This window comes from Chiloscyllium plagiosum, unplaced genomic scaffold, assembly GCF_037043375.1.
Source record: "Chiloscyllium plagiosum isolate Xiang-an unplaced genomic scaffold, Cpla_swu_hap1 HiC_scaffold_32, whole genome shotgun sequence".
Taxonomy (NCBI): domain Eukaryota; kingdom Metazoa; phylum Chordata; class Chondrichthyes; order Orectolobiformes; family Hemiscylliidae; genus Chiloscyllium; species Chiloscyllium plagiosum.
Genome location: NW_028270170.1, coordinates 11993998 through 12016751, shown reverse-complemented (window position 1 = coordinate 12016751; position 22754 = coordinate 11993998). Strand labels below are relative to the sequence as shown.

The window sequence follows — 22754 nt, the reverse complement described above, 5'->3', positions numbered from 1 at the left end:
ACCACTTTCAATTGGGCGAGAAGGTGCAGCCAACTTCTGTTTATCTCAATTGTCACGGTTTTCTCTTGTTATAAATGGGTTACTAACCCAATTTCCTCCTCAATCATCCCCCACCCTGCTCTCCAATGACAGGATGTTGGAGGCGGTGGCTTGTTCTCGAGTTGCCACATCCATGCGCTGTTAGAAATGACCGATCAGTCAGGCATTGAGTACTGACCTACCCGACTCAGACCACATCAGAGAGAACCAAATGTTATTGAGGTACGAGTCTTCCTGAAGTGCCTCATCACACACTGAAACTGGCCTGAACAGTCACCATTATGGTTCATCAAGGTTTGAGAAGAGCACAACACCCAGGCAGCGAGCATATTGTGTTCCTCGGGCAGTATTCGGATAAGAAAGCAGGCCACACCTGTATTGGTTATATCACCATTTGGACAATAATGGGCATTAGCAGGTAATTCAAAACTATTCAACCCATGTTTTGACTCACATCAAGTCCCTTGCATCCCTATGTTTGCTGACCTACATTAGTTCCTGGTCAGGCAATGTCTGAATCAAATGTTATATCAAAAAGCTTATCTCTTTGGATTTTTGCAACTTGCAAGGTACTAACACTATCCATTCTTGCAAAACTCACATGAGTGTCTAACATTTGATGCGATTCTGCAATTGAACATCATTTGCTGGATAATCCTGAATGTGCAAGGAATTGCACTGCAAACAATTATAGAATTGTCAGTTTGTCTTACAGTGTGGCACACTGATGTGCACTGGAAGTTTCATATATTAATATACAGGGTCTTGTTCATTGCAGGCACAACAAGGAACATGGAGATACACTGCTCCTGTTTCAACTCCATAAAATAGGTGACAAAATTTGCTGTCTCCTATCTCAGAGCAATCCCCCGACCAATCTGAGTCAATCTGTCTGATTTTAAAATTTAACAAAGTTTTGCTGTTAATTGTCAATCTGCATTAATCGCCACAATCTCTGAGGCACCACCTTTACCATTCAGCGACCACTTACTAACTAATCAGCACTCTGCTCTCATGCAGCTAAAATGCTGGGTTTTCCCTACAATTTGTATTCTTCTGAATTGTCCTGATGAGTGCAAGATGAAAAGCTTCAACAAGATGTCTTTGTTTTCAGCAATATTCATCTTAAATTTGAACTTACCATCTGTTCTTTTTAAATCTTTCCATGTTTCCAGCCACCATTCTTACCATCCCCCCTGCAAGCACCACGCACCTTCTCCCACCCCACCCCTCCATCCAACCCCCCCCCCCCCCCCCCCCCCACACGCACACACACACACAATCTTTGCAATCTCCACCTGCACCCCAGCTTTCTCAGATATGTGCACTCTGGTTGCTCATGCATCTGCAGTTCTAATCTCTCCGTGACTGCCCCTTCACCTGCCTACACCCTAAGCTCAGGAATTTCCTCCTTAAATCTCCCCATCTCTCAGCTTGATTTCCTCCTTTACGATCCTCCTCAAAACCTACTTCTGTCTTGGTCACCTGACTTGATATCTTCTTGTGTTGTTCAGCTTCATATTTTAATTTCTAATGAAGCACCTTGAGACATTTCATTGCGTTAGTATGCTTTATAAATATAAGTAATTGTTTTATCAACAGATTACATGGCAGTACCATATGAAGGGACATAAGCACTATCTCCAGACCGTGTTTCCACATGAGAATGGGTTTTTCAATCTTAGTTATTCTTTGTGATAATCCTGCAGCACTGAAGCATTTTTCATTGCTACTTCTAGAACAGCTTCTTCCTTCCTGTTGTGAATGGACCTCTCATATATTAGAGTTGATCACTCCCTGCACCTTCTCTGTAGCTGTAACATTATTTTCAGCACTGTTTTCATGACAGATTCCAGTATCTGAGTCACTTGCTCCTGCACTATATTCTGCGTTCTGTTCTATTACCCTGATGCACTTATGTAAGGCATGATTTGTCTGGTTGGCACATGAAACAATACTTTTCAATGTATCTCGGTGCATGTGACAATAATAAATCAAATCAAATTAGTTAAGGTGAAATTATTCAACAACCAAAGCACTCAAAGAGTTTTAGACAACATTAAAGCATAGAATGATACAACAGAGAAGGAACTTTCAGTCCATCATGTCTTTCTCTTTGGAAGATTAATCCAATTAATCTCATTTCACTATTGTTAGGCTTGTAAGATGTTCTCCTCCAAGTAAATATCCTATTTCATTTTTCCAGGCTGTTTGGCGTGGAAAGCTCATGGCCTTGTGGCATTATTGCCAGTTTATTATCCCAGAAACCCAAATGATTGTCTAGGGGCCAGGTTTGAATCCTACCATGGCAGATGTTTGTATTTGAATTCAACAAAAATCTGGAGTTAAGAGTCTAATGATGGTCATGAAACTGTTGCTGATGGTTGGGGAAAAACCCATCTGGTTCATGAATAACCTTTAGGGAAGGAAACTGCTAGCTCTGACCTACAAATAGCTCTAGACCCACAGCAATGTGATTAACTCTTAACTGCCCCGTTTAAAATGGCAATAAATGCCAGCCAAGCCAACAATACCCACATCCAATGAATTAAAAATATCCACTCCTCTATTCATAGGTCTTCAAGATTTTCTTCTCCAAGTAAATGGAGATTTTCTTCTCCATTTTTCTGTCCAATTCAATCTATCACTATGTTCCATCCTGATAAAACTTACAATTTGCCCCTCCTGGCTTTGACTTTCTTGCTAAAGTACGATATCTAGAATTTTACACAAAAGCCCAGTGGAGACCTAACCAGTAATTTGTTTTTATATTTGATGATGTCTCTATCTTCCTTAACAATTCTATCAAAAAGCCCTGCCATGTTCAAACACTTCTCAGTATGCACACTTAGGACGTATCCTGTCTGGATCAGTTGAGTTGTTAAGCTTAATGAAATAGTAATCCATTCAGCACCTCTTGCCGATCTAATTTAATCTGAAACAATATTTTATCCTCGACTGCAATATTCATGAATCTACTCCGTCCTCATTTGCTGAGACAGATGAACAAAAATCTAGCAATCCCAGTCTTGATTGCTCTTGGGAAGCTCAACAGCTTTTTGGAAAAGAGGGCTCCAGATCTCAGAATGTTGCTTTAATTTTCTGTGCCACCTTGCCCATTCATGGGGTGTAGCAGTATAGTGAGTGAGATTCAAATATTGAGGAGAGTTGAACTGGACCTTGTTTATACCTAATGTCCAGAGACAGGGCATAATAAGTGGGAATGAACAGCAATAAATTATAACTATATAGCACCTTTAGTCCAATGAAGCATTCAAAGGTGCTTCTTTGGAATAATAGATTAAATAATTGCACAACACCAAGCCAAATAAAGAGTTATTAGGACTACAAGCTTTGGTCAAAATGGTGGGTTCCAAGAGCACCTTAAAGGTGGAAAGTATGGCAATTAGTTTGAGAGATGTACAGAGGGTACTGTGAACTGACAGCACAGTCTGCAGTAGTGAAGTGATTAAAATCGAGGATACGTACAGAGGACAGAATTTGATGGGTGCAAATATTTCAGAGTATTGTGGAGCTGGAGGAAATCACAGCTAGGGAGGGATTTGAAAAGAAGGATGAGAATTTAAAGTCTAGAGATTGCTTGACTAAGGGCTAATGTGGGTCAGTGAGCACAGGAGTGATAGAAGATGGGAGTTACAACTGGGGCGACAGGGTGTTGGATGACCTCAAGTGATCTTCAGATAACAGTTCGAAGGTGCTGCTCACCTCTCCATAATCCAGACATACTGTGGTTTCTAGTATCCATACTAGCATCCCAGTTGAGATTGGCTCCTTTCTCACAGGCCAGGGATTGAACCTGTGATATCTGTGGTATTTGTGGTTTAGCACCACGTTGAAGCAGCACACTATTGTGCGCTATGCTTTAATGGAAGCCAAGGGTAAACATCATGATTTCATCCTGTTAAGAAACTGGATACCTCACCTGCAATAGCGATGATTCCAAAATGTAGTTTCACTCACAGAAGATTGGAGTGGAACTTAATGTCCTCGTTGCCTCTTGAGTCAATGGGTCCTTGATCCATGGAACGTTGTGATGTAACTTGCCGCTACAGTGATGATATCTTCAACATAACCATGATAAATAATGGTAAGTGTACACGGACTACAAGTATCCTTACACAGTCTAAAACAGAGAACAGGACTTGACTGTAACTTCCATGAACAGGATGTAACAGACAACTCGAATACTTCTAGGTCAGGAGGATTCTAGTGATATTTTTAGTTCCCTTTTCTGTTGAATCAGGGTGACTTTTCCTTAATTTTGTTTTTGTCATAATTGAAAAACCAATTTTCAAGAAAAGCCCTCACAAATTTGATTCATTTCTTATAAAAACCTTCTCAATCTGTGAGGGTCTGACTGTTATTGGAAAAGATGAAGGTCTGTGGTTAACCCCCGAGTTTTGTTTTGAATTTGGTCGAGAGTTTTAGACCACAAGAGCTTGAATGGAAAGAACGCACTTGCTAGTGTACTCCCTCGCTGAATAATGATAAGAGAATGTCTCTTGTTTTATTTCTTTTTCAAGAACATGCACTTTCTTTTTCTTGAAAATGGTCCAGGCTTTTTGAGAAATGAGAGTCCACTGTGGGCACAGTCTGGGAGAAGGCAGACAAGGTGGGCTGCTCCCATATAACAGTTGTTCGTTGTCTCCTCATTCATAACCACTGTGGTTTTAACATGTGGCTACTGTGTGAGGCTAAACCTTTCCTATCTGCCAAATGCTACCTGCCAAAGAGAGGACTGTTAACCTATGAAGGGGAATCTACAATTCCTTTTTGTCATAGAACTAGATTAGATAAGATTACTTACAGTGTGGAAACAGGCCCTTCGGCCCAACAAGTCCACACCGACCCGCCACCCACCCAGACCCATTCTCCTACATTTACCCCTTCACCTAACACTAGGGGCAATTTAGCATGGCCAATTCACCTAATCTGCACATTTTTGGACTGTGGGAGGAAACCCGGAGAATGTGCAAACTCCACACAGTCAGCCGCCTGAGGCGGGAATTGAACGCAGGTCTTTGGTGCTGTTAGGCAGCAGTGCTAACCACTGTGCCACAGTGCCGCCCACTAAATGGACGCTCTTTTCTGACCCTGTTTAAATTATCAAAGCTTAGAAATTCAGGATGGGTCAGTGTGGCGTTTATTATAGTCATAGAGTCATAGAGATGTACAGCATGGAAACAGACCCTTCCGTCCAATCCGTCCATGCTGACCAGATATCCCAACCCAATCTAGTCCCACCTGCCAGCACCCGGCTCATATCCCTCCAAACCCTTCCTATTCATATACCCATCCAAATGCCTCTTAAATGTTGCAATTGTACCAGCCTCCACCACTTCCTCTGGCAGTTCATTCCATGCACGTACCACCCTCTGCATGAAAAAGCTGCCCCTTAGGTCTCTTTTATATCTTTCCCCTCTCACCCTAAACCTACGCCCTCTAGTTCTGGACTCCCCCACCCCAGGGAAAAGACTTTGCCTATTTACCCTATCCGTGCCCTTCATAATTTTGTAAACCTCTATGAAGTCACCCCTCAGCCTCCGATGCTCCAGGGAAAACAGCCCCAGCCTGTTCAGCCTCTCCCTATAGCTCAAATCCTCCAACCCTGGCAACATCCTTGTAAATCTTTTCTGAACCCTTTCAAGTTTCATAACATCTCTCCGAGAGGAAGGAGACCAGAATTGCACGCAATATTCTTTATTGTTGAGGCCTCCACTGCAAACGTGGGTTCAAGTCCCACTCTTGGCTTTCAGTCCTTCTGACCACTGCATGCAAAGAGTTAAAATGTGGAACTTACAACGACATGGAATGTTTGAGGGAAATAGCACAGATGTAAATCAAAGGAAGCTAGACAATAGCATGACAGAGAAAGAAAAGAAGAATGTGCTATGTGTTTAGATGAAGAAGAGTGAGGGTAAAGCAAATGAAGGTAGTTGGTGTCAGGCACTAATATCACTGACAGTAACTTGAAGCTTCATGTCTACCACCCTCTCAACATGACAGAACCACCCTGAGCACCAGGTCCTTTCTGGTAACTTTTGCCTTTAATGTTCTGGTATGGGTTCCATGCACAAACATGCAGTTTGACATTTGTGACATTATTGCTGCTGCTGGACTGTGTACGAAGGTAAAAGAAGATCTGTGAGGCACATCCACTGAATGGAAAACAACAGCACTGTCCTTTACATGGAACCTAGAGCCAAGGCCGCCATGAAGCAATGTGCAGCACAACTGTGCTTATCGTGGCTTCTGGAGATCCAGGCAGACCCTAAGCTTTGGTGGCTCTGCTTGCTTCGTCAGCAGAAGGAGCATCTCACACTGTTTACTGTTGGAACTGTTTGTGCTCATTCATTGGAGTCCAGCTGCAGCAATGAGTGTGCCTTCACGTTTGCACTCGAGTGTTAGTTGAGATTCTCAATGCTTCCTGGATCGGAAGTGAGCATACTACTCACTGAGCTAAAGTTGGCACCAAGACATAAGACCTACAGTGGATAATAAGAATGTGAAAGGGTGGGACTGACCTTCCCAGTGCCTCAGAACAATGACCAATTTGTCTCTCGCAGTCATTCTTTTGTTCTGTGACTCCGGCACCTCCCCCTGCAATCACAGAATGTACACCACTTGACCATTGATCTCCTCCCTCCTCACTATCCTTCCAGGTGAAGCAGTGAGTTGCTTGTACTTCACTGAATCTAGCCTATTGTATTTGCTGCTCAGTGTGATGTCCTCCACACTTTGGAGATTAAACGCAGTCTGAATGCCCGCTTTGCCAAACAGCTACATTCTGTCCGTAAAAATAATCATTCCTCCATGCCAGCATTTCTGTCTCAGACCCACTGCAGTGCTCCAGTGAAGTTCAACCCAAGCTGAAGGAACACTAGCTCACCTTCGGTTTAGGTACCTTTCAGCCTTCAGAGCTTAACACTGAGTTTAATCATTTCAGAGCATAAATACCCTCCCTCATGTTCCTTTCTTTCCCCAACACACCTAGATCCTGTATGAGCTGATCCCAGCACAGCCAACCCATTTTCAAACATTTATACTTCTCATTAGCAAGGAGAAAATGAGCACTGCGGATGCTGAAGATCAGAGTCAAAGAATGTGATGCTGGAAAAGCACAGCTGGTCAGGCAGTATCCGAGGAGCAGGAGAATCAAAGTTTCGAGCTTAAACCCCCAATGAAAGGCTTATGCCCGAAACGTTGATTCTCCTGCTCCTCGGATGCTGCCTGACCAGCTGTGCTTTTCCAGCATCACACTCTTCGACTTCACATTACCTCCACCTAGCTTTTATTATTCTCTCAGTTTATCATCATCTAGCTCTGTTTTTGCCTCTCTCTCTCTCTCCCTTTCTCTCTCTCTCTCTCGGCACCATCTTTATGTACTCTATCTTCTCATCACTCTATGCAGCAATCAACATACATTTCACTCTTTGCCTAGCTGTCTTCAGTTCTGATGAACTGGACACAAACTATCATTCTGTTTTCTCTCTACAGATATGGCCAGACCTGCTGAATTTCTCCAAAACTCTCTGCTTTTGTTTCCGATTTCCAGCATTCACAGTTCTGTATGTTAGTTATGTAATTGCCTTGTTTTTGATTTGGTGTCTTATGCTATCGACTTATAACCATTCAATTATTTTTTAAAAACTCAGAAGACTGAGGAAGCTTGCAGATACAAAAATGTATTTGTTTTCATTCATTCACAGGATGTGGGCATCAGTAGATTGGCCAACATTTATTGTCCAATCTTAATTACCCTCCAGAAAATATTGGTGAGCATTCTTGTTGCACTACTGCAGTCGATTACAGCAGCTTTGGTGCAATTGAGTGGCTTGCTTGTTCACTTCAGAGGGCGGTTCAGAATCAACCACATTGTTGTGAGTCTAGAGACACATATAGACCAGACGCAGTGAGACAGTAGTTCAGTCGTATTTTTATGACAATCTGGTGGCTTTAAGGTTATCATTATTGATACCCAATACTCCAGATTCACCTAATCAACTGAATTTAAATTCTTCAATCATCATAGGAAGAGTTAATTTTATGTTTAATCAGATTATTAGTCCAGAGTTTTGGGTTAGTAGCTCAGTTCATAACCACTATTTGACTAAACCTGTGTGAGGACAGATAACACATTAAGGGATTTTTTTGGAAGCAGAACTTGAACATTTGTGCAACCCACTCCACAGAAAATATCTAATTGCCTAAATCCAGGTGTATAATATCCTCAAAACAAACTGCAGCTGTCGCTATATGCTTAGCAGTGGGTATACCAGCTAAGAGGTAAAGTTGCCAAATTCCTATCAGACATAGGGCTGCTCTCTCATTAGAGCTAACTGGAAGTGGTTTAACCTGAGGGTCACCATGCCTCAGGTAAGGGGTGATGTTGAGAAGGAGATCCTTTATTGTAACCTCAACTGTCCGGGAATTGAGCCCATGCTGTTGCCATTGTCATTCAGCCATCCCAGGTAACTGATATCCATACCAGCTAGTAAGCTGTATAGTGCAAAACAAATTCAGGTTGAATTGGCTGATCTCCATCAAGTGAATATTGTTTAGGCTTGTGCAGGATCATTCTGGTTTATCACTATTCAATGATTCTGATTAAAAACATCTAAATGTGGGCATCAGATGGGAACAGGATCCATTAATCTGGAATGGAACCCACATTGGAATCTACCATCCCACATTTATTGTCAAAAGAAAATTAATTTTCACCACATTTATTCACTGAGTTGTGCTTTTGCTCATATTATGAGCAGTGCCTGACTAAGTCCATGCTAGGAAGCTCCATGAACAGTCCTCTGTGGGTGGTGTTCCAATGTGTCTGCTGTCCTTGCTGGAGTCATAGAGATCTCCAACACAGAAACTGCCCTTCTGCCCAACACATTCATGCCAGTCAAAAACAACCGGCTATCTAGGTGTTGTCTTGGTAAATTGTCTGGTAAACGTGAGGTGTTGCACTTTGGAAAGGCAAGTCAGGGCAGGACTTATGCACTTAATGGTAAGGTCCTAGTGAGTGTTGCTGAACAAAGAGACCTTGGAGTGCAGGTGCATAGTTCCTTGAAAGTGGATTTGCAGGTAGATAGGGTAGTGAAGAAGGCATTTGATATGCTTTCCTTTATTGGTCAGAGCATTGAGTACAGGAGTCGGGAGGTCATGTTGCAGCTGTACAGGATATTGTTTAGGCCACTTTTGGAATATTGTGTGCAATTCTGGTCTCCCTCCTATATAGGAAGGATGTTGTGAAGCTTGAAAGGGTTCAGAAAAGATTTATCAGGATTGGAGGGTTTGAGCTTCGGGGAGAGGCTGAATAGGCAGGGGCTGTTTTCCAAGGCGGGTCGGAGGCTGAGGGGTGGCCTTATAGAGGTTTATAAAATCATGAGGGGCATGGATGGGATAAATAGGCAAGGTCTTTTCCCCATGGTGGGGGAGGGGATCCAACCCTAGAGGGCATGGATTTAAAGTGAGAGGGGAAAGATATAAAAGGGACCTAAGAGGCAACTTTTTCAAGCAGAGGCTGATGTGTGCATAGAATGAGCTACCAGAGGAAGTGCTGGAGGCTGGTACAATTACAACATTTAAAAGGCATCTGGATGGGTATATGAATCGGAATGGTTTAGAGAGATGTGGGCCAAATGCTGGCAAATGGGAATAGATTAATTTTGGATATTTGATCGGCATGGACGAGTTGGACTGAAGGGTCTGTTTCTGTGTTATACGACTCTATGACTCCGTGACATTGTGGGGTTGGAATTTGCAGTCAAAGAAGTTTTAGGAAGTTAGTGTGTATCTTGCACATGCTACACACTGTGGTGACAGAGGGAGGGAGAAGAAATGGATTCAGAGCTGCTCAACATTATCGAGCCCTCATTAACAGACGTGTACTGTATATAAATTAGTGGCTGTTTTCCCTTTCCCTCTCTCCTCCATATGAAGCTTTGCATTTCTGATGATTCACCGCTGTTCGGAATTGCCCGAGGTCGAAAACCTGACGTCAGTGAACAGGAGCTAAATGTCTCATTCGTTCTTCGTTGAATTCGGATGTCAATCCATGCCCGAGGCAGAGAAAAGGTGTTAAAAAGTAATCACTTAACTTATGAGCAGGACTTTTTAAAATTAATTTTCTCTTCTGGAAAGAACAAATAAACTTCAACTTGAGGTAAAGAAGAGGCAATAAATATTGGAATTAGATCCTGATCTTCCAAGCAGTCAAAATTCAAAACAAATTGTAACTTGGAATGCTAATTAATCTTTCAAAAAGATTCTCTCATTGGAGCTGAGTTGCTTCGAATAATATTTTTGGTGCTTACAAGTAGATGAGAACAACATATAATTTTGGCACCTTAAATTATTTTTGGTTTTAGAAAATACTATGTTCATAAAATAGTTTAAGGTACATTTCATGGAAGTTCCAATTTAACATCACATAAAGTGCAACACAGTTCAATTTGAGTACTGTTGAAGAATATATAATTTATATATTTTGCACTTATCGGGACCATTTGCAAGAAATATCAAGATGAAGGGAAAACAGCATTTATACTGTATTTGAGGAAACAGAACTTTGTGGAATAGGATATTAGCACACAACACTTGATTTGCTAGTCTGAAATGGGTGGGAGGGGGCTGATGGCATTGTGGTATTTTCGCTAGTCTAGTAATTCAAAGACCCTGGTAATCTCCTGGGGATCTGGGTTCAAATTGTGCCATGGCAGATGGTGAAATTTGAATTCAATAATATCTGGAATTGGGAGTTTAATGATGACTATGAAACCATTGTTGATTGTTAGAAAAAAGCCAATCTGATTCACAAATGTCCTTCAGGAAAGGAAATCTGCCATCCTTACCTGGTCCAGCTACATGTGATTCCAGACCCACAGCAATGTGGTTGACACTGAACTCACTCATGTCCCATGAATGAACTAAAAAAACTTTCCTTAGAGTTCGTATGAGTGTGTTTACTCTGTATTGACTGTTAACACTGCAAAGAGAGGATTCTCACATCATTAAGTAGTGTATCCCTTTGACAGTATCCCACAGCAAAATGTCAAAACCCCAGTGTCAGCATCAAGCGCTGTTACTTCGGGTCCATCAGTGCATCTCAATGGTTTACTTCTCAGGGTACCCTTCCACCATCCTTACTGGCTTCCTATACACTACCCTCTGTCAATGTGGTGTCATCCAAAGCTCCGTTGCCATTGGACTTCCTCATGCCAACTCCCACCCACCCAAAGAACCTCATGCTAGTGGATTATATTGGCTCGTGGCCAGAAAGATGCTTTGATTTTAAACTTCTTGCCTGTGTTTTCCAATCCCTTGACCCTCTCTATTATTGGAAGCCCCTATTGCCCCACAGCCTTTGAGAGATACTCACCTAAGTCTAGCCTCTTATGCATCGTTGATTTTAATCACTCCACATGGGTAGCCATGCCTTCAGCTGCCAAGAAATTTCCTCCCTAATTTCCTTAGTCTCTACCTCTCTTTCCCCTTTGAGGTGCTGCTTATAATCATTCTCTTTGACCAATTGTCTTGATAACACATTTTGTAGTTCTGTGTTAGACTTTACTGTGTAATATCCTTATGAAACACCTTGGAACATTTTCTTTTGGTAAAGATACTGTGTAAGTTCTTGTTGGTGATATAAAATTCCACAGACTACCTATAACAAAATGCAAGTGTTTCTTTTCTCTGTAGAAATTGCAATTACAATAAATATTTATTGTTATTTTTGTTTTATTTAATACAAAACTTGTTGCTGGTGCAAAGCAACAATTCTAATGAGATGTTCAATTCTGGTCTCCCTACTATAGGAAAGATGTTGTGAAACTTGAAAGGGTTTAGAAAAAGATGTACAAGGATGTTGCCAGGGCTGGAGAGTTTGAGCAAAGGGAGAGGCTGAATAGGCTGGGGCTGTTTTCCCTGAGTATCAGAAGCTGAGGGGTGACCTTAAAGAGATTTATAAAGTTATGAGAGGCATAGATAGGGTGAATGGCCAAAGTCTTTTCCCTGGGGTGGGGGCATCCAAAACTAGAGGGCATAGGTTTAAGGTGACAGGGGAATGATTTAAAAGGGACCTAAGGGGCAACCTTTTCTTGCAGAGGGTTGTATATGTATGGACTGAGCTGCCAGAGGAAGTGGTGGAGGGTACAAGCACAATATTTAAAAGGTATCTGGATGGGTATATGAATAGGAATGGTTTAGAGGAATATGGGCCAAGTGCTGGCAAATGGGACTTGATTAATTTAGGATATCTGATCAGCATGGACGAGTTGGACGAAAGAATCTGTTTCCATGCTGTACAGCTCTATAGCTCTATAACTCTATAAGGAAGCATTTCCAATAACCAAATTGATCATTATTCATGAGCATTTTGAGGGGTCATGTCCACAACTTTCCGAGTGATGCATACAACTTTATAAGGATGCATGTTTCCAATAGTGAGGGAATCTTGAATGGAGATTTTTAAAAAATCATTAATTCACATTTCATGGACTATGCCAGCATTTACGCCAGTCTAGATAAGGATGGCTGATTTGCTTTCTAACAAGGTACATTAGTGAACCAGACCTGATTTTATGACAATGAACAATAGCTGCATGGCTACCACACAGCTAGCTTTTCAATTCTAGATTTTTAGTTGAACTCAAAGTTTAACTTCTGCCATAATGGGATTTGAACTCCCTTCCCTGGAGCATTAACTGGGGTACCTGGTTAACTAGCTCAGCAACATTGCCACCACAGCACTGCTTCTCACTATTTGATAGCTTTAATATAGGGTTACAGAACAAGGGATACAAATTTAAAACTGCATTGTGAAGGAATTTCTTCTCCAGGAAGATCGTAAATGTTTGGAATTCTCCATCCCAGGTTTGAGAGGCTAGATCACTGAAAGTATTTAAAGAGGAGTTACATAGATGGTGGACATATTGGGGTGTTGAGGGTTTCAAGAAGTTAGCACAAAGAGATGCTGAGGCCTGGGGCAAAGCTGCCTTGGTCTCATAGAATGGTGGGGCAGTCTTGGAGGGCTGAATGGACTCATATTGCTCTTATTTCTTGTGCTCTTATGTAAGCACATGCACCATGTCATGGTCAATGTTCATCCTGCCGATACCTTTTGTTTTCATTGCTGGAAATCCAGCTCAGTACAAGTAGATCGTGCAGATTGGAACTAAGGAGAAAGTGAGGACTGCAGATGATTGAGATTAGAGTCAAAACGTTTTGCGCTGGAAAAGCACAGCTGGTCAGGCAGCATCCAAGGAGCAGGAGAGTCAATGTTTCGAGTATAAGCTCTTCATCAGGAATGGGGGGGTAGGGAATGGGGAGCTAAGTCTTTTGGCATTGTAGAAGCAGGGACTTGATAGTCAGTGCGTTGACCCTCATTGGAATGTGACTACAAGGTGTGGCTGATCTTGTGGTCACTTGTGGTGAGGGAGCTCTGAGCACTTCTTCCAAATGTTGCCATGAGATTTATACAGCCACCTGAAAGGGCAGGCTGAGTCTCTGCTTAATGTCTCATCTAAAACACGTTATTATTGGTTTTTTGTTTGTGGTTTTTGGTAAAATTATGCATTGTCATTTAGTCATTGAAATAAAAAGTCTCTCAATCTAAAAGTGCACTTTTAGCTCACAGGTTTAGGTTCGTTATAAGTTGTTTTTAATTTCACCAACTTTTCTAATCCCATTCAGCGATGTTATTGCACACCTCTGGTGCAGATGGGACTTGAGCCTGGGGCTTCTAGTCTAGGTGTTGGGACATTACCACTGCACCACAAGAGTGTTCAAAAAATCATAAGTTCTTAACAAGTACAGTACTTGCTTTTTTGCAATTTCTGTGCTTACTTTAAGAAGTTTAAAGTCAATGAGGGGTTCTTTTTAAAACTAAATGCGGTTGTCTTATGTTGCAGTTGCTAGCGTCTTATGTTGGCAGGAAAAGCAGATCCATCATTCACGGTGCTGAAAACAATGGCCAATTCCTCCTCTCTGACATTGTAATGTTGTTCAATTCTGATTATGCTGAATCGCATAGGGGTTTTAGCCTATGTTATACCTTCAAGTCACTCTGCAAGTGTGTTAAATGAGAAAATGCCATGAGATTTATTAAAGGTATTTTTTAAAAAAAATACATATTTACATACCACCATCGTGCTTCACATCCAGTATGTAATCACATACACTCACTCCACATGATTTGGAGATGCCGGTGTTGGACTGGGGTGTACAAAGTTAAAAATCACACAACACCAGGTTGGACTATAACCTGGTGTTGTGTGATTTTTAACTCTCTCCACAGTGAGAGGCTGTGCAAGGCTAATTATACCAAATCAGTTCACTGAGGTTCCTGAGGGAGGCAATCAGTGCACAACTTCAGAATATTGCTTCTACTGAGTCTGAGTGATTTTGGTCATTTGCACCAGGGGTTGTGTGGCCTCATTGAGCAAAAGAACCACCTTGCTCTCAAACTGAGAGCTTCATTTGTTTACACTTAATGGAAACTGTGCTTGAGACTCATCACACTCATTTCTCTTGCAACACTTGCAAGTGGTAGACTTTCAGACACTCATTATGGTATCCACACAACCTTGGCTTCAAAGACTATTCCAAAGCCTGGCTCTTCTTTTTTCTTTTCAAAATCAGTAAACTTTGTTTCTTGACTTTATGTCCAGTGATGAAAATGAGTCTTTTTCTTTGAACAGGCAGAAAATCTGATGCATTCTGTGTAGCTTTGATGGGAGAAAATAGACATCAATAACTGAGCAACTTGGGATGTGGAGGAGCCGGTGTTGGACTGGGGTGGACAAAGTTAAAAATCACACAGCACCAGGTTATAGTCCAACAGGTTTATTTGGAAGCACTAGCTTTCGGAGCGCTGCTCCTTCATCAAGTGGTTGTGGAGTATAAGATCATAAGACACAGAATTTATAGCAAAGGTTTACAGTGTGATGTAACTGAAATTATATATTGAAAAAGACATGGATTGTTTGTTACATCTCTCATCTTTTAGAATGACCACGTTGGTTTCAGTTCTTTCAATTGTAAAGCCCAGAATCTTTTTAAAAGACATTCTCAAGTGAACTTTAACAATAGGTGCCATGTCAACTCAGATAATGCATTGAAGGTGAGGTGCCTTGAGAGAGGCTGTCTGTACTCCAATGTTCAGACTGATTGTATTCCTGAAAAAGGGATTTACAATGTCATAGATGGATTCATGCAGTTTTTGAGCAAAATAAAATGTAATTCTGCAAGTACAAATTCACCCCACAAACTTATATCTGTGTGTGTGCATCTGAGTGTGTGTGTGTGGTAGTGCAGTGGGGTCACCTGTACTGTGACATGAACCCAAGGTCCTAGTTGAGGCCATCCCCATGGCTACTGAAGTTGGCTATCAGCCTCTGCTCAGCCACTTTGCGTTGTTGCCTGTCCTGAAGTCCACCTTGGAGGATGGTTACCCGAAGGTCCAAGTTTGAATGTCCCAGATTGCTGAAGTGTTCTCCGATTGAGAGGGAACACTCCTGTCTGTTGATTGTTGTGCAGTGTCCATTCTTCTGTTGCTGTGGCCTCTGCTCAGCCTCGCCAATGTACCATGCCTGCAGAGTATAAGATAGACAATGTTGGCGGAGTCGCATAAATACCTGCTGCATATGTGGTGGGTGTCCCCACGCATAATGGTGGTATTTGTGTCGCCATTCTGACACGTCTTGCAGCATCTACCATGACAAGGTTGTATGGTATTGCCCTGAAAGCCGGGCAGTTTGCTGTGAAGAATGATCTGTTTGAGGTTTGGTGGTTGTTTAAAGGCAAGAAGTGAAGGCATGGGGAAGGTCTTGGTGAGGCGCTCATCCTCATTGATAATGTGTTGCAGGCTGTGAAGAACATGGCGTAGTTTTTCGGCTCCTAGGAAGTACTTGACAATGAAGGGTGCCCTGTGGGTTGCAGCTCGTGTTTATCTCCTGAGGAGGTCATTACGGTTTCTTGCTGTGGTACGTTGGAACTGGTGATCGATGAGTTACGCCTTGTACCCTGTTCTTATGAGGGCATCCTTGAGCACCTTCAGGTGCCCGTCACATTCCTCCTCATCTGAACAGATCCTGTGTATGCATAAGGCTTGTCCGTAGGGGATGGCTGTTTTAAAATGTCTCGGGTGGAAGCTGGAGCAGTGTAGAATTGTGAAGTTATCCATGGGTTTGCGGTAGAGTGAGGTGCTGAGGTGCCTATCCTTGATGGAGATGCATACGTCCAAGAATGCGACAGATATGAAAGAGTAGTCCATGGTGAGTTTGATGGTGGGATGAAACTCGTTGATATCACTGTGTAATTGTTTCAGTGGCTCCTCACCATGGGTCCAGAAGAAGAAACTGTTGCCAATATACCTGGTGTATAGTGTAGCCAATAAATGCCAACAATTTCATGCATAGGTTCGAACAAGACTTCTTCTGTACACAGGACCTCCAACCAACGCTATACACCAGGTGCATTGACGACATTTTCTTGAGGAGAATGAAGAGGGAAGATGCAAGAGTAGGGGAGAGGGGAATGGAGAGGGAAGGGGAGAGGGAATGGCTAGGGAAGGGGCGGGGGAGTGGAAAGAGATGCAAGGAGAGTGGACAGCAGAGAGTAGAGAGCAGTGAGTTTAGAAGGAAGCAATTCTTTCAAATGTAAGAGATTACTTTTCAAGATTTCTTGATAAAGTCCTTTTTCTCATTGACCACGAGTGCAAGGTGAAGAATTGGAGTGCCAATGACATGCCCATTTCCTGTTTACATCTGACATGGGTTCAATCGTAATAGATGCTCATGTTGTAAGCTCTCTGGTTTTCTCAAGATGACAGCACTATCAGCACAAACAGATTGGCCTCTGCTTCCATTGCACTTGAATTCCAGTTCATAATAACCTCTGTATTCAAAGATAAATCCTCCTGTTGCCTATGGTCCTTTTGCTTATCATTCTCTTGCAGTTTTTTTCAGGTTACTGAACCCTCTGTCACCGGAAATAGTCTTTTTTTCCATTCCAGGCTTGGGATGATTACATATGTCTGCTGCCCCAGTCTTTCTCAATGTAAAAGGTACACATGACGCATGTGAGATCCTGTGACAGAGAATGAAAGTTTAAGTTGATGCCATTCAAGTGGGCTGTGTTGTCCTCAATCTTATTAATCCTTTCGTGACTTTGAACAAAACTATCAAATCTTCTCATGACTGTCTCTGTATCCTCTTAACATGCTCTGTGTCTCGTCCAAAAAAAAATATTTCTGCCATTATTTCTTTCTGGAATCTTTGGATTTCTCACAGTTTGAGGTCTGTTCAGGAACCGTTTGATGTTTTTGGACCCTCGTAACTGTGACAGATTGAAGAAGTGGATGCATGCCGGAGGACTGTAGTGTATATTTGAAAAGATTCACACTTGAGCAATCCACTATGTTTCCCAAAATAAGACGGATATTCACAGCTCCGCGCATTCACATTTGAGTTGAACCTGCTCACAATTCCTCACAGGGAGTCTCAGCCAGTGCAAGTGTCACTAGCAGCAGGCTGCTGAAAGACTGGTACGGAGAATTCTCGTTCAATTCCAAGCTGTGCTGAGCCAGTCAATCCCAGCAGCTATGTTTCACCACTCATGTGAGTCTCTGATCTTTAAGAGGGCACAAACTCATTAAAAGGAAGGAATGGTTTTGCACTGAATTGGTACTTTTCACTGTCTTAGGCTGTTCCAAATCATTTTACAATCAATGAATTGTAGTCACTGTTGTAATGTAGGAAAATACAGCAATCAGCCTGTGTGGACAAACCTTATTGACCAGACTCTGGTTTTAACGCTGTTGGTCAAGGAGAAATATTGTCAATGACACTGAGGAGAACTACCCATCTTTCAAGGGCGGTATGTAATTGTTTGTGTGTCACCTGAGTTTATTTTGTTCTCTCATGGGATGTGGAAATCATTGGCAAGGCAAGCATTTGTTCTGGAGTAGAGTGGTGCTGGAAAAGCACAGCAGTTCAGGTAGCATCCGAGGAGCAGGAAAATCGACGTTTCGGGCAAAAGCCCTTGTTACCAATCCCTAACTGCCCTTGAACTTGGTAGCTTGCTCAGCCAACCTGAAGGTATTGCTATGTGTTTGGAGTCACATATAGGGTGGACCAGGTAAGGAAGGCAGATTTCCTTTACTGAATGAGATTATTTTTAATGACAGTGGTTGCCACCAGACTAGTTTTTAATTCCATATTTTTTATTGAATTCAAATTTCACTTGCTACTCTGGTAGGATGTGAACCCATGTCCTGTGAACACTAGCCTGGGGCTGCAGTCTATAAATCCAGTGATCTTATCATCAGACTACCATGGTGCTTCAGCTTGACATCTGATCTGAAAGATGGCATCTCTGGCAGCTGTGATATTCCCTTCGTAAACACTGCCAGTGTCATCCTTGTGCTCAGGTGGCACAGTGACTCAGTGGTTAGCTCTACTGACTCACACTGCCAAGAACCCAGGTTCGATTCTAGCCTCAGGTGACTATGTGGAGTTTGCACGTTCTCCCCATGTCTGTGTGGGTTTCCTCTGGGCGCTCTGGTTTCCTCCCACAGTTCAAAGATATATAAGTTAGATGGATTGGCCGTGCTAAATTGCCCATAGTGTTAGGTACATTAGTCAGAGGTAAATATGAGGTGGGGGGAATGGGTTGCTCTTCGGAGGGTCGGTGTGGACTTGTTAGGCTGAAGGGCCTGTTTCTATACTGTAGGGTATCTAATCTAGAAAGTGATGGCGTGGATGTCAATTTAATTGTGTGCCCTTTGCCAACAGATATAGATCATACTTGATGCTTGTTGTTTAGGCATCCAGCTGAAGAAAACTGGGTAAGATGGAGAAGAAATCCAGATGCCTCAGGCACCTTAACGTGAGTAAAACATTCCTGGTAAAATGGTGCAAACTGTACCCTATCTTCATGTATTCCGCCCTAGGCAGGAATCGAAGCCAGGTCCCTGGCACTGTGAGACAGCAGTGCTAACCCGTGAGTCACCATGCTGCCCACAAGCAGAGGGCACTGATTGGTGATTAGGAAAAAGGACCCAGTCTACTGTAATTTTATTTGTAACTTTCCCAGCCAGAGCTATTGAGACCAATCGGTGTCCTCTCAATGCCAGTCCACCGGTGCCTTGAAAGATTTACTATGGCATCCAATACGTCCCTTAAATAAGGAGTACTAGTCTGGACTGGCTCAATGGTAGTGCCCCTTTGCCAGGTGCTCTAGATTCAAGTTCCATCTCAGGGCATGATGACCAAGGTATGGTGATCGTCAGTCTGTTAAATTGTTCTGCTACACCTATGACCAAAGGGTAAAGCAGTGTGATAGTTGCTGGCTAACAGCCTCCCCATGTTAAAAGACTCCATGCATTGCTTCCTGTCATGAATACATGTTATTCTTGTTCTAAGAGACTTCTTGACAATGTTGGCTTCAATAATTTCAGCCCATACCCAACACTGGAGTTGATGCTGATAATGTTTCCTTTCCGCCATTTACACCTCTTCTAGACACACCGTTTATTCCTTTATTTGTTCTGTCATCCCTTGTTTACACCATCATCTGTTCTGTCATTGAATCTCATGCCTTCCAACATTTCACAGAATTTACTCTTTCCTTCCCATTCACCTGTTTCCCTGTTCTTACTTAATATCATTTAGTTTCTGGCTTCTTCTGGATCTCTTGAAAGGTCAAAGATGTGAAACATTAATTCAGTTTCTCTCCCCACAGATACTGCCTGACCTGTTGAATATTTGCTGTCTTTCCTGTTTATTTCCTTGCTTGCAGTTGCTTAAACTCAGTCAATTTCCACTCCACCAGTTTACTCTCAATCATCAACAAAGTAATAGGCGGTGTCATCAACAGTTCTATCAAGTGGCATTTACTCAACAATAACCTGCTCACTGATGATCAATTTGGGTTTACCAGGCTCATTCCAGCCTTGGTTCAAACAAGGGTAAAGGAGTTGAGCCCAAGAAGGTGAGTGTGATTGATCTCAATGCAGCATTTGATCGAATATGGCATTCAGGTATGCTAGCAAAACCAGCATCAGGAGAAAATAGGGGTTAAGCCTTCCGCTGTTTGGAGTCATAGAAGATGGTTGTGGTTGTTCAATGTCAATACTCAGTTCCAGGACATCACCACAAAAGTTCCTCAGGGTAGTGTTCAAGGCCCGCCAATCTTCAGTGACGTCATCAATGACCTGCCCTATATCATAGATAGATAAGTAAATAGATAGATAGATAGATAGATGGAAGGATGGATGAATGGACAGATAGGCAGGCCGACAGACAGACAAACAGACATAGATAGATTCTTAATCAGGAGGAACATCAACAATTTCAGGGAAAACATAGGAAATTGGAATCAAAGAATGTTGGATTGGCCAAGATCTGATTGAATGGCACAGCAGACTTGAGGGCCTGAATGGCCTACTCCTATTCCTACTTCATATGGTTCTATAAAGTCAAAGCTGAGGATATTTGCTAATGATTGATAATGTCCAGCACCATGCCACAGATTCTGAAGCAATCCATGTTCAAACAAGCAAGACCTGGACAATGCTTGAGTTTAAGCTGACAAGTGACAAGTCGCATTGGCCCCACATGTGACAGGTGATGACCAACTCCAACTTGAGTGAATCCAGCTAGCTCCCCTTACCTCAAAGACATTATCATCACTCAATTCCCCATTACCTACATTATGGGTGTTACCATTGACCAGGAACTGAACTGGACCAACCATTTAAATGCTGTTGTTATAACAGCAGGTCAGACACTGGGACTCTGCAGCTTCCTGACTCCCCACAGCCTGTCTATCATCTACTGACACAAGTCAGAACTGTTATAGTATTCTCCCCACTTGCTCGGATAAGTGCAGTTCCAATAATACTCAAAGAGCTTGACAATGTCCAAGACAAAGCAGCCAGTTTGACTGGAACCACATACAATAGCATCAAGAGTGCGGTGCTGGAAAAACACAGCAGGTCAGGCAGTAACCGGGGAGCAGGAAAGTTGATGTTTCTGCCTGATCTGTTGTGCTTTTCCAGCACCACACTCTTGACTCTCATCTCCAGCATCTACAGTACTCACTTTAGCCACATACACTAGCTTCAACATTCAGTCCCTCCAACTACTGATACACTGATACACAGTGGCAGCAGTGCCTACCATCTACAAGATGCACAACGACAACTCACCAAGAATCCCTGGACAGCACCATCTAAACCTGAGACCACTACACCTTGAAGAACATAGGGAGGAGCTATTTGGTAACTTTACAGCCTGCAAGTGTCCCCTCCAAAGCACACATAAACTTGATATGGAATTATATCAGAGCTGAAAAATGTGTTGCTGGAAAAGCGCAGTAGGTCAGGCAGCATCCAAGGAGCAGGAGAATTGATGATTCGGGCATAAGCCCTTCTTCAGGAATCATTCCCTAATACCATTTTGTCAAGAGTAATTATGGATGGGCAATAAATGGTGGCTCAGCTTGCTACACCCACATCCTGTGAATGACTGAATGAAAAACGTGCTAAATCATTTGAACTGGCTATTTTAAACAAAGGAGAATCATCTTTTTATCAAAATATTCTTTGAATGTCTAAATTTAATTTTAACGTATGCTCATATAATTTGTACATCAATACAACACATAAACTGAAATGGTTTATGTCTACAGTAATCTTACTTGGGTTCAGTTACATCATACATTTGGAGAAAGTGAGGACTGCCTCACTCCTGATGAAGGGCTCTTACCCGATACATCAATTCTCCTGCTCCTCGAATGCTGCTTGACCTGCTGTGCTTTTCCAGCACCACACTCTCGACTCTATAACTCACTGATACTTGCATTGAAAAATGTCAATCCAATAGAAACTAAGAACTTTGAATTGAATTGAATCATTTATTGTCACTTGTATTCAATACAAAATACAGTGGAAAGTTTGTACTGTCGCCATCCATCAGCAGCATTCTCACTAACTTAAAATAAAATTTTAAAAAATTAAAGAGAGTCTAACGTTTCCTTCTCCATCACCAGGGTCTTGCTCCAGGCTTCACCAGCCCACCCCATGCTGCTGCCAGAGTGCCATTCTGAGTTTTACATGCCGGCCAGCTCTGTAGCCACGCTAGCTTTGAAGATGCTACTGATTACCCTCCCATTGAAGAGCTCTCTTTAGAAGGTAAGTTTAAACAAAAACTAAAAAAAAAACTGAAAAAAAGAAGGGGAGAAAAGGAACAGCAAAGAAGAAGCTGACGAAGAGGACAAGCCTGGACACAAGAGCCTCGGGGTGGCATGGTGGCTCAGTGGTTAGCACTGCTGCCTCATAGTGCCAGGGACCTGTGTTCGATTCCAGTCTTGGGTGACTGTCTGTGTGGCGTTTGCACATTCTCCCTGTGTCTGCATGGGTTTCCCCTGGGTGCTCCATTTTCCTTCCACTATCCAAAGATGTGCAGGTTAGGTGGATTGGCTGTAGTAAATTGCCCCATAGTGTTCAGGGAAGTGTAGTTTAGGTGCATTAGTCTGGGATAAATGTAGAGTAATAGAGTAAGGAAATGAGTTTGTGTGGGATACTCTTTGGTTGGTCGGTGTGGACTTGTTGGGCCAAAGGGCCTGTTTCCACACTGTAGGGATTCTATAAAGATGCTACCTATTCTGCTGTCACTGCCATCTTGATTTGA

The 22754-nt window shown here is 42.4% G+C and overlaps 1 long non-coding RNA gene across 1 annotated transcript; it reads left to right on the top strand.

The window, feature by feature from the left end:
- Positions 1-346: 346 nt before the first annotated feature.
- On the top strand, positions 347-22249 carry LOC148141748 (uncharacterized). The gene is made up of 3 exons (XR_015752457.1): positions 347-457; positions 18855-18948; positions 22114-22249. It is a non-coding gene; the product is annotated as an uncharacterized LOC148141748 (long non-coding RNA).
- Positions 22250-22754: the final 505 nt, after the last annotated feature.